Source organism: Pleurodeles waltl, unplaced genomic scaffold (genome assembly GCF_031143425.1).
Source record: "Pleurodeles waltl isolate 20211129_DDA unplaced genomic scaffold, aPleWal1.hap1.20221129 scaffold_72, whole genome shotgun sequence".
NCBI classification, from domain to species: domain Eukaryota; kingdom Metazoa; phylum Chordata; class Amphibia; order Caudata; family Salamandridae; genus Pleurodeles; species Pleurodeles waltl.
In genome coordinates, this window is record NW_027150393.1 from 2337967 (window position 1) to 2348594 (window position 10628).

At 48.6% G+C, this 10628-nt stretch overlaps 1 non-coding gene across 1 annotated transcript; it reads right to left on the bottom strand.

Moving 5' to 3' along the window:
• Positions 1-4393: 4393 nt before the first annotated feature.
• Positions 4394-4465, bottom strand: TRNAP-AGG (transfer RNA proline (anticodon AGG)). Its single transcript has one exon. It is a non-coding gene; the product is annotated as a tRNA-Pro (tRNA).
• Positions 4466-10628: the final 6163 nt, after the last annotated feature.

The window sequence follows — 10628 nt, forward strand, 5'->3', positions numbered from 1 at the left end:
TCTCTTGAGTCTGGCGCCTTAGACCACTCGGCCATCCTGACAGCCAAAACAGTGTGCAGGTCGGACTCTTCAGTCTGCACTTGTTGATTTTGCCGCTTGCAATGTTCCTATCAAAGTCACAGCTTTAAAGGCCCCACAATATAACATGGCCAAGAAAAAAAAAAAAAAACAGAACAAGAAACAATGCACATGCACGACCACCGAGGGATGCAGATAACTTTTTAGCGTCCTGCAATAGTAAAGCACGTTTTACACAGGTCACAAGTTTTTAAAGGTCATTTCTGTCTAAGTGTGCATTGAGAGAGACTGAGGTTTTAGGGAGCAAACACAAAAGCTGCTGCTGCCAAGTGTTTCTGCCCGGTCTCAAACCGGGGACTTTTCGCGTGTGAGGCGAACGTGATAACCACTACACTACAGAAACAAGCTTGCTGATTTGACTGAAGGAGCACAGTTCCCCTCATATGTTTGCACGATTTCCTCTATACTTTATCAGCAGTTGCTCGGAATGCGAGGGGTAAGTGTGAAAATTGCAGCGGTGTCGGCCAGCATGCATACACTCAGACGTCCTGAAAAATCCCATAGCTGCGGGCAGAGACAGACAAATATCTGATGCCTAAATGCCAGGAAGGAGAGCCTGTGAAATCATCACACAGGGCGCACTGAGAGCAAGCAGGAAGGAAGCCAAGGCATTGTAATCCATTTTTCGCCTGAGGCAAAAAATATGTTTTGCGCAACAATGCTTCGAGTAAAATGAGAAATGTTGAGGGGTTGTGTATTTTGAGCAGGATTTGATTGTTTTCCGCTAAAATGGGCTCGTCCGCGATTTGAACCCGGGACCTCTCGCACCCTAAGCGAGAATCATACCCCTAGACCAACGAGCCTGGGCACAGAAATGCAACGGCTCCGACCCTGCTCGGAGGATTGGTGACAGAGAGTGGGAGACTACATCCCAAAGCAAGAAACTGCACATGGTGCTCTCTTTTGCAGTACGACTAGAGTCATTTGCATGGTCTTCATCGAACATGACATAAAAAGCCTCTATCCTTTAGACATTTTGGCCCAGATTTACAAGAAAATGACTAAGCGCGACGCTGTGCCAAATTTGCAAGCCCCACGTGCCGTCATTTTCAAAATGCAGGAAAGCGCCGTATTTAGTAGAATACAGCGCACCCCTGTGCTTCCCCCTGCGCCAGCTCTAAATTAGCTGCTGAGCGCCAACGCAGCCGTTCTTGCACCATGGTACAAGGATGACTGCGTTGAGGGGGAAATTGTTTTTGTGCAGGAAGGGAAACCTTCCTGCCCCCAAAAAAAATCTTCAATGGTGATTTGCTCTTACTTCTATGTGTGCTGCAGAATGCATCACACATAGAAAGAGCAAAAACAAGGAGAAATGAAAACATTTCTCCTCAGTGCGCCACTCTAACGACACCCCTGGGATGGCGTTGGATTTTGGTGCTGACGCAGATTTACGCCAACTCCTAAATCTGGAGCAGCATCAAAATGCTATGGTGTTGCTGTGGCACACTCCCAACAACACCCATTGCACGCCCCTTCCAGGGAACGCGCTGCGTGCTAAGGGGCCGTATTTACAAGGTGGTGTTAAGCCACAAAAAGTGGCTGAACGCCATCTTGTAAATACCGCGCAGTGCATAGTGCCACCGGAGGCGTCACTAAAAGTGATGCTCCGGTGGCGATAGGGCCTTGTAAGTCTGGCACTTTATTTGCTCAAGGTGTGTGTTCTTGGTGAGGGCAGGAAAGCTATTTTCACTCTCGTACCTTCCTTCCTTGGCTGGCTTGAATGCTGTAGGCTCAGGCTTCATTGCAAAGGTCAAACAGTGAGCAACTGACTGCCGTAAGCTGGCGCAACTCCTCTTGGTGAGCTGTGACAGATGCCCCAGGAGCGTAGTACCTCACGATGGTGAGGGATAGACACAGTCTCTTTTATCTCAGCTTGCCTGTCAGGTGAGGCAGGAAATGCAAATACTGTGAAAAAGCCCAGCGACTCGAACCAGGGACCTTTCGCATGTGAGGTGCGCATGATAACCACTACACTACACAAGCAGACACACTTGCCGGCTTGCTTCATGTGGCTATGCATTGTACTGGAACCACCACACTATGGAAACAGACACACCTGCTTGCTTTATGTGGCTATGCATTGGACTGGGATGCAAGGATGAGGGCCAATGTTCATGACGCTCAAAGCTGAGCCTTCCGGAACACAATCTCTTCCCTTGGAAGAAAGGAACTGGGATCACTTTCATTCCAAGAGGTGATTTCAGAACTGGACCCGAAATTACCATGGAGAAGCACTGTGCATTTAATGTTCCTACGAGCACTGCTGCTCCAGCACAGAAAAGCAGTTGCAAAGAAATCTCGCATACCTTCATGATGCTGAACCGTCTCGACGCCAGTATAAAGCATGTATTGCATTGCAACATGACATCTTACAAGAGTGAAAAGCAGAAATACTCCTGTTTAAAACACAGACTGAACCTCTAAAGGTAGGGGTTTGTCTGGGATTTGAACCGAGGTCCTCTCACACCCGAAGCGAGAATCATACCCCTATACCAACTAGACTGCCGCTGCATAGTCATTTGAAACATCTTCTGAAGCGTCTTTCAGAAAAGCAGGGCCATTTGGAGGCTCTCTCTCTCTAAGCGTGCCATAGCAATTGATGTTTTCTGTCAAGGATTTTTTGTTTGTCTCTAGCAAGGCAAGAGGTAGTCAAAATGCCCTGTGCCAGTGAGCTGAACTAGGGGACTGATGTGAAAAGCAGACCCTTTCTGGTAGTTGTAACCCGCTGCTAGTCATGGACCCTTGCACCTTAGATTTCCCAACCAGAAGCACTGAAGGGCCTGCTAGCTCTTGAGCCAGAGGAGCATGCCTCTTGGATTCAAGCACACTTGCTCGGTCAGCGCTCGATCAGGCTCGATCAGGCGAGATTTATATTAGTGGCTCATAGGCCTGAAACACTCACCTGGGAGACGCAGGGTGGCTGATTTCCCGGAATGGCCCTTGATGGGGAAATCACCTCCTTTCCCCCGCCTCATTTCAGAATTGTGTGCTAGTCGCAAGACAGTGTTCAGGGGTTCATGGGTACTGCCTACTCCCAGCTGCCTCTCTGTCTTCTTCATGTAAATTGCAAGTCACGAGGAGGCACCATTGCCAATATGCTCCGCCCACCTAACCAAGAAACCTAGTTTGAGCTTGTCTGCCTGTGTTGTTGCAGGGGCAGAGTCTTCTTTGCCCAAAAGGTGGCAGGAGAGCCTCACTTCAAACGATAGAATCAACTGCTTAAGTAGAAACCAGCATGGTAGTTACTGTCATAAAGTGCAGCTCTAACAGAAGGTGTGCCTGAGACGCCCCTTCCAGTAATACACAGAATTTTGATTGAGGGCCCAGCCGATGGGTTGGTGGATTTCTCCTCACATGCCACAGCAGCTTCCAAAGATAGTGGTCTGAGGAGCTGGCTCTGCAAGCAGAGCAAGATTTAAGGGAAGAAAATACACCTGTCAGAAGTGGGATTTGAACCCACGCCTCCATGAAGAGACCAGAAGGCTCAGCTTCACTGAAGATCAAGCTCTCTTGAGTCTGGCGCCTTAGACCACTCGGCCATCCTGACAGCCAAAACAGTGTGCAGGTCGGACTCTTCAGTCTGCACTTGTTGATTTTGCCGCTTGCAATGTTCCTATCAAAGTCACAGCTTTAAAGGCCCCACAATATAACATGGCCAAGAAAAAAAAAAAAAAACAGAACAAGAAACAATGCACATGCACGACCACCGAGGGATGCAGATAACTTTTTAGCGTCCTGCAATAGTAAAGCACGTTTTACACAGGTCACAAGTTTTTAAAGGTCATTTCTGTCTAAGTGTGCATTGAGAGAGACTGAGGTTTTAGGGAGCAAACACAAAAGCTGCTGCTGCCAAGTGTTTCTGCCCGGTCTCAAACCGGAGACTTTTCGCGTGTGAGGCGAACGTGATAACCACTACACTACAGAAACAAGCTTGCTGATTTGACTGAAGGAGCACAGTTCCCCTCATATGTTTGCACGATTTCCTCTATACTTTATCAGCAGTTGCTCGGAATGCGAGGGGTAAGTGTGAAAATTGCAGCGGTGTCGGCCAGCATGCATACACTCAGACGTCCTGAAAAATCCCCTAGCTGCGGGCAGAGACAGACAAATATCTGATGCCTAAATGCCAGGAAGGAGAGCCTGTGAAATCATCACACAGGGCGCACTGAGAGCAAGCAGGAAGGAAGCCAAGGCATTGTAATCCATTTTTCGCCTGAGGCAAAAAATATGTTTTGCGCAACAATGCTTCGAGTAAAATGAGAAATGTTGAGGGGTTGTGTATTTTGAGCAGGATTTGATTGTTTTCCGCTAAAATGGGCTCGTCCGGGATTTGAACCCGGGACCTCTCGCACCCTAAGCGAGAATCATACCCCTAGACCAACGAGCCTGGGCACAGAAATGCAACGGCTCCGACCCTGCTCGGAGGATTGGTGACAGAGAGTGGGAGACTACATCCCAAAGCAAGAAACTGCACATGGTGCTCTCTTTTGCAGTACGACTAGAGTCATTTGCATGGTCTTCATCGAACATGACATAAAAAGCCTCTATCCTTTAGACATTTTGGCCCAGATTTACAAGAAAATGACTAAGCGCGACGCTGTGCCAAATTTGCAAGCCCCACGTGCCGTCATTTTCAAAATGCAGGAAAGCGCCGTATTTAGTAGAATACAGCGCACCCCTGTGCTTCCCCCTGCGCCAGCTCTAAATTAGCTGCTGAGCGCCAACGCAGCCGTTCTTGCACCATGGTACAAGGATGACTGCGTTGAGGGGGAAATTGTTTTTGTGCAGGAAGGGACACCTTCCTGCCCAAAAAAAAAATCTTCAATGGTGATTTGCTCTTACTTCTATGTGTGCTGCAGAATGCATCACACATAGCAAGAGCAAAAACAAGGAGAAATGAAAACATTTCTCCTCAGTGCGCCACTCTAACGACACCCCTGGGATGGCGTTGGATTTTGGCGCTGACGCAGATTTACGCCAACTCCTAAATCTGGAGCAGCATCAAAATGCTATGGTGTTGCTGTGGCACACTCCCAACAACACCCATTGCACGCCCCTTCCAGGGAACGCGCTGCGTGCTAAGGGGCTGTATTTACAAGGTGGTGTTAAGCCACAAAAAGTGGCTGAACGCCATCTTGTAAATACCGCGCAGTGCATAGTGCCACCGGAGGCGTCACTAAAAGTGATGCTCCGGTGGCGATAGGGCCTTGTAAGTCTGGCACTTTATTTGCTCAAGGTGTGTGTTCTTGGTGAGGGCAGGAAAGCTATTTTCGCTCTCGTACCTTCCTTCCTTGGCTGGCTTGAATGCTGTAGGCTCAGGCTTCATTGCAAAGGTCAAACAGTGAGCAACTGACTGCCGTAAACTGGCGCAACTCCTCTTGGTGAGCTGTGACAGATGCCCCAGGAGCGTAGTACCTCACGATGGTGAGGGATAGACACAGTCTCTTTTATCTCAGCTTGCCTGTCAGGTGAGGCAGGAAATGCAAATACTGTGAAAAAGCCCAGCGACTCGAACCAGGGACCTTTCGCATGTGAGGTGCGCATGATAACCACTACACTACACAAGCAGACACACTTGCCGGCTTGCTTCATGTGGCTATGCATTGTACTGGAACCACCACACTATGGAAACAGACACACCTGCTTGCTTTATGTGGCTATGCATTGGACTGGGATGCAAGGATGAGGGCCAATGTTCATGACGCTCAAAGCTGAGCCTTCCGGAACACAATCTCTTCCCTTGGAAGAAAGGAACTGGGATCACTTTCATTCCAAGAGGTGATTTCAGAACTGGACCCGAAATTACCATGGAGAAGCACTGTGCATTTAATGTTCCTACGAGCACTGCTGCTCCAGCACAGAAAAGCAGTTGCAAAGAAATCTCGCATACCTTCATGATGCTGAACCGTCTCGACGCCAGTATAAAGCATGTATTGCATTGCAACATGACATCTTACAAGAGTGAAAAGCAGAAATACTCCTGTTTAAAACACAGACTGAACCTCTAAAGGTAGGGGTTTGTCTGGGATTTGAACCGAGGTCCTCTCACACCCGAAGCGAGAATCATACCCCTATACCAACTAGACTGCCGCTGCATAGTCATTTGAAACATCTTCTGAAGCGTCTTTCAGAAAAGCAGGGCCATTTGGAGGCTCTCTCTCTCTAAGCGTGCCATAGCAATTGATGTTTTCTGTCAAGGATTTTTTGTTTGTCTCTAGCAAGGCAAGAGGTAGTCAAAATGCCCTGTGCCAGTGAGCTGAACTAGGGGACTGATGTGAAAAGCAGACCCTTTCTGGTAGTTGTAACCCGCTGCTAGTCATGGACCCTTGCACCTTAGATTTCCCAACCAGAAGCACTGAAGGGCCTGCTAGCTCTTGAGCCAGAGGAGCATGCCTCTTGGATTCAAGCACACTTGCTCGGTCAGCGCTCGATCAGGCGAGATTTATATTAGTGGCTCATAGGCCTGAAACACTCACCTGGGAGACGCAGGGTGGCTGATTTCCCGGAATGGCCCTTGATGGGGAAATCACCTCCTTTCCCCCGCCTCATTTCAGAATTGTGTGCTAGTCGCAAGACAGTGTTCAGGGGTTCATGGGTACTGCCTACTCCCAGCTGCCTCTCTGTCTTCTTCATGTAAATTGCAAGTCACGAGGAGGCACCATTGCCAATATGCTCCGCCCACCTAACCAAGAAACCTAGTTTGAGCTTGTCTGCCTGTGTTGTTGCAGGGGCAGAGTCTTCTTTGCCCAAAAGGTGGCAGGAGAGCCTCACTTCAAACGATAGAATCAACTGCTTAAGTAGAAACCAGCATGGTAGTTACTGTCATAAAGTGCAGCTCTAACAGAAGGTGTGCCTGAGACGCCCCTTCCAGTAATACACAGAATTTTGATTGAGGGCCCAGCCGATGGGTTGGTGGATTTCTCCTCACATGCCACAGCAGCTTCCAAAGATAGTGGTGTGAGGAGCTGGCTCTGCAAGCAGAGCAAGATTTAAGGGAAGAAAATACACCTGTCAGAAGTGGGATTTGAACCCACGCCTCCATGAAGAGACCAGAAGGCTCAGCTTCACTGAAGATCAAGCTCTCTTGAGTCTGGCGCCTTAGACCACTCGGCCATCCTGACAGCCAAAACAGTGTGCAGGTCGGACTCTTCAGTCTGCACTTGTTGATTTTGCCGCTTGCAATGTTCCTATCAAAGTCACAGCTTTAAAGGCCCCACAATATAACATGGCCAAGAAAAAAAAAAAAAAACAGAACAAGAAACAATGCACATGCACGACCACCGAGGGATGCAGATAACTTTTTAGCGTCCTGCAATAGTAAAGCACGTTTTACACAGGTCACAAGTTTTTAAAGGTCATTTCTGTCTAAGTGTGCATTGAGAGAGACTGAGGTTTTAGGGAGCAAACACAAAAGCTGCTGCTGCCAAGTGTTTCTGCCCGGTCTCAAACCGGGGACTTTTCGCGTGTGAGGCGAACGTGATAACCACTACACTACAGAAACAAGCTTGCTGATTTGACTGAAGGAGCACAGTTCCCCTCATATGTTTGCACGATTTCCTCTATACTTTATCAGCAGTTGCTCGGAATGCGAGGGGTAAGTGTGAAAATTGCAGCGGTGTCGGCCAGCATGCATACACTCAGACGTCCTGAAAAATCCCATAGCTGCGGGCAGAGACAGACAAATATCTGATGCCTAAATGCCAGGAAGGAGAGCCTGTGAAATCATCACACAGGGCGCACTGAGAGCAAGCAGGAAGGAAGCCAAGGCATTGTAATCCATTTTTCGCCTGAGGCAAAAAATATGTTTTGCGCAACAATGCTTCGAGTAAAATGAGAAATGTTGAGGGGTTGTGTATTTTGAGCAGGATTTGATTGTTTTCCGCTAAAATGGGCTCGTCCGCGATTTGAACCCGGGACCTCTCGCACCCTAAGCGAGAATCATACCCCTAGACCAACGAGCCTGGGCACAGAAATGCAACGGCTCCGACCCTGCTCGGAGGATTGGTGACAGAGAGTGGGAGACTACATCCCAAAGCAAGAAACTGCACATGGTGCTCTCTTTTGCAGTACGACTAGAGTCATTTGCATGGTCTTCATCGAACATGACATAAAAAGCCTCTATCCTTTAGACATTTTGGCCCAGATTTACAAGAAAATGACTAAGCGCGACGCTGTGCCAAATTTGCAAGCCCCACGTGCCGTCATTTTCAAAATGCAGGAAAGCGCCGTATTTAGTAGAATACAGCGCACCCCTGTGCTTCCCCCTGCGCCAGCTCTAAATTAGCTGCTGAGCGCCAACGCAGCCGTTCTTGCACCATGGTACAAGGATGACTGCGTTGAGGGGGAAATTGTTTTTGTGCAGGAAGGGAAACCTTCCTGCCCCCAAAAAAAATCTTCAATGGTGATTTGCTCTTACTTCTATGTGTGCTGCAGAATGCATCACACATAGAAAGAGCAAAAACAAGGAGAAATGAAAACATTTCTCCTCAGTGCGCCACTCTAACGACACCCCTGGGATGGCGTTGGATTTTGGTGCTGACGCAGATTTACGCCAACTCCTAAATCTGGAGCAGCATCAAAATGCTATGGTGTTGCTGTGGCACACTCCCAACAACACCCATTGCACGCCCCTTCCAGGGAACGCGCTGTGTGCTAAGGGGCCGTATTTACAAGGTGGTGTTAAGCCACAAAAAGTGGCTGAACGCCATCTTGTAAATACCGCGCAGTGCATAGTGCCACCGGAGGCGTCACTAAAAGTGATGCTCCGGTGGCGATAGGGCCTTGTAAGTCTGGCACTTTATTTGCTCAAGGTGTGTGTTCTTGGTGAGGGCAGGAAAGCTATTTTCACTCTCGTACCTTCCTTCCTTGGCTGGCTTGAATGCTGTAGGCTCAGGCTTCATTGCAAAGGTCAAACAGTGAGCAACTGACTGCCGTAAGCTGGCGCAACTCCTCTTGGTGAGCTGTGACAGATGCCCCAGGAGCGTAGTACCTCACGATGGTGAGGGATAGACACAGTCTCTTTTATCTCAGCTTGCCTGTCAGGTGAGGCAGGAAATGCAAATACTGTGAAAAAGCCCAGCGACTCGAACCAGGGACCTTTCGCATGTGAGGTGCGCATGATAACCACTACACTACACAAGCAGACACACTTGCCGGCTTGCTTCATGTGGCTATGCATTGTACTGGAACCACCACACTATGGAAACAGACACACCTGCTTGCTTTATGTGGCTATGCATTGGACTGGGATGCAAGGATGAGGGCCAATGTTCATGACGCTCAAAGCTGAGCCTTCCGGAACACAATCTCTTCCCTTGGAAGAAAGGAACTGGGATCACTTTCATTCCAAGAGGTGATTTCAGAACTGGACCCGAAATTACCATGGAGAAGCACTGTGCATTTAATGTTCCTACGAGCACTGCTGCTCCAGCACAGAAAAGCAGTTGCAAAGAAATCTCGCATACCTTCATGATGCTGAACCGTCTCGACGCCAGTATAAAGCATGTATTGCATTGCAACATGACATCTTACAAGAGTGAAAAGCAGAAATACTCCTGTTTAAAACACAGACTGAACCTCTAAAGGTAGGGGTTTGTCTGGGATTTGAACCGAGGTCCTCTCACACCCGAAGCGAGAATCATACCCCTATACCAACTAGACTGCCGCTGCATAGTCATTTGAAACATCTTCTGAAGCGTCTTTCAGAAAAGCAGGGCCATTTGGAGGCTCTCTCTCTCTAAGCGTGCCATAGCAATTGATGTTTTCTGTCAAGGATTTTTTGTTTGTCTCTAGCAAGGCAAGAGGTAGTCAAAATGCCCTGTGCCAGTGAGCTGAACTAGGGGACTGATGTGAAAAGCAGACCCTTTCTGGTAGTTGTAACCCGCTGCTAGTCATGGACCCTTGCACCTTAGATTTCCCAACCAGAAGCACTGAAGGGCCTGCTAGCTCTTGAGCCAGAGGAGCATGCCTCTTGGATTCAAGCACACTTGCTCGGTCAGCGCTCGATCAGGCTCGATCAGGCGAGATTTATATTAGTGGCTCATAGGCCTGAAACACTCACCTGGGAGACGCAGGGTGGCTGATTTCCCGGAATGGCCCTTGATGGGGAAATCACCTCCTTTCCCCCGCCTCATTTCAGAATTGTGTGCTAGTCGCAAGACAGTGTTCAGGGGTTCATGGGTACTGCCTACTCCCAGCTGCCTCTCTGTCTTCTTCATGTAAATTGCAAGTCACGAGGAGGCACCATTGCCAATATGCTCCGCCCACCTAACCAAGAAACCTAGTTTGAGCTTGTCTGCCTGTGTTGTTGCAGGGGCAGAGTCTTCTTTGCCCAAAAGGTGGCAGGAGAGCCTCACTTCAAACGATAGAATCAACTGCTTAAGTAGAAACCAGCATGGTAGTTACTGTCATAAAGTGCAGCTCTAACAGAAGGTGTGCCTGAGACGCCCCTTCCAGTAATACACAGAATTTTGATTGAGGGCCCAGCCGATGGGTTGGTGGATTTCTCCTCACATGCCACAGCAGCTTCCAAAGATAGTGGTGTGAGGAGC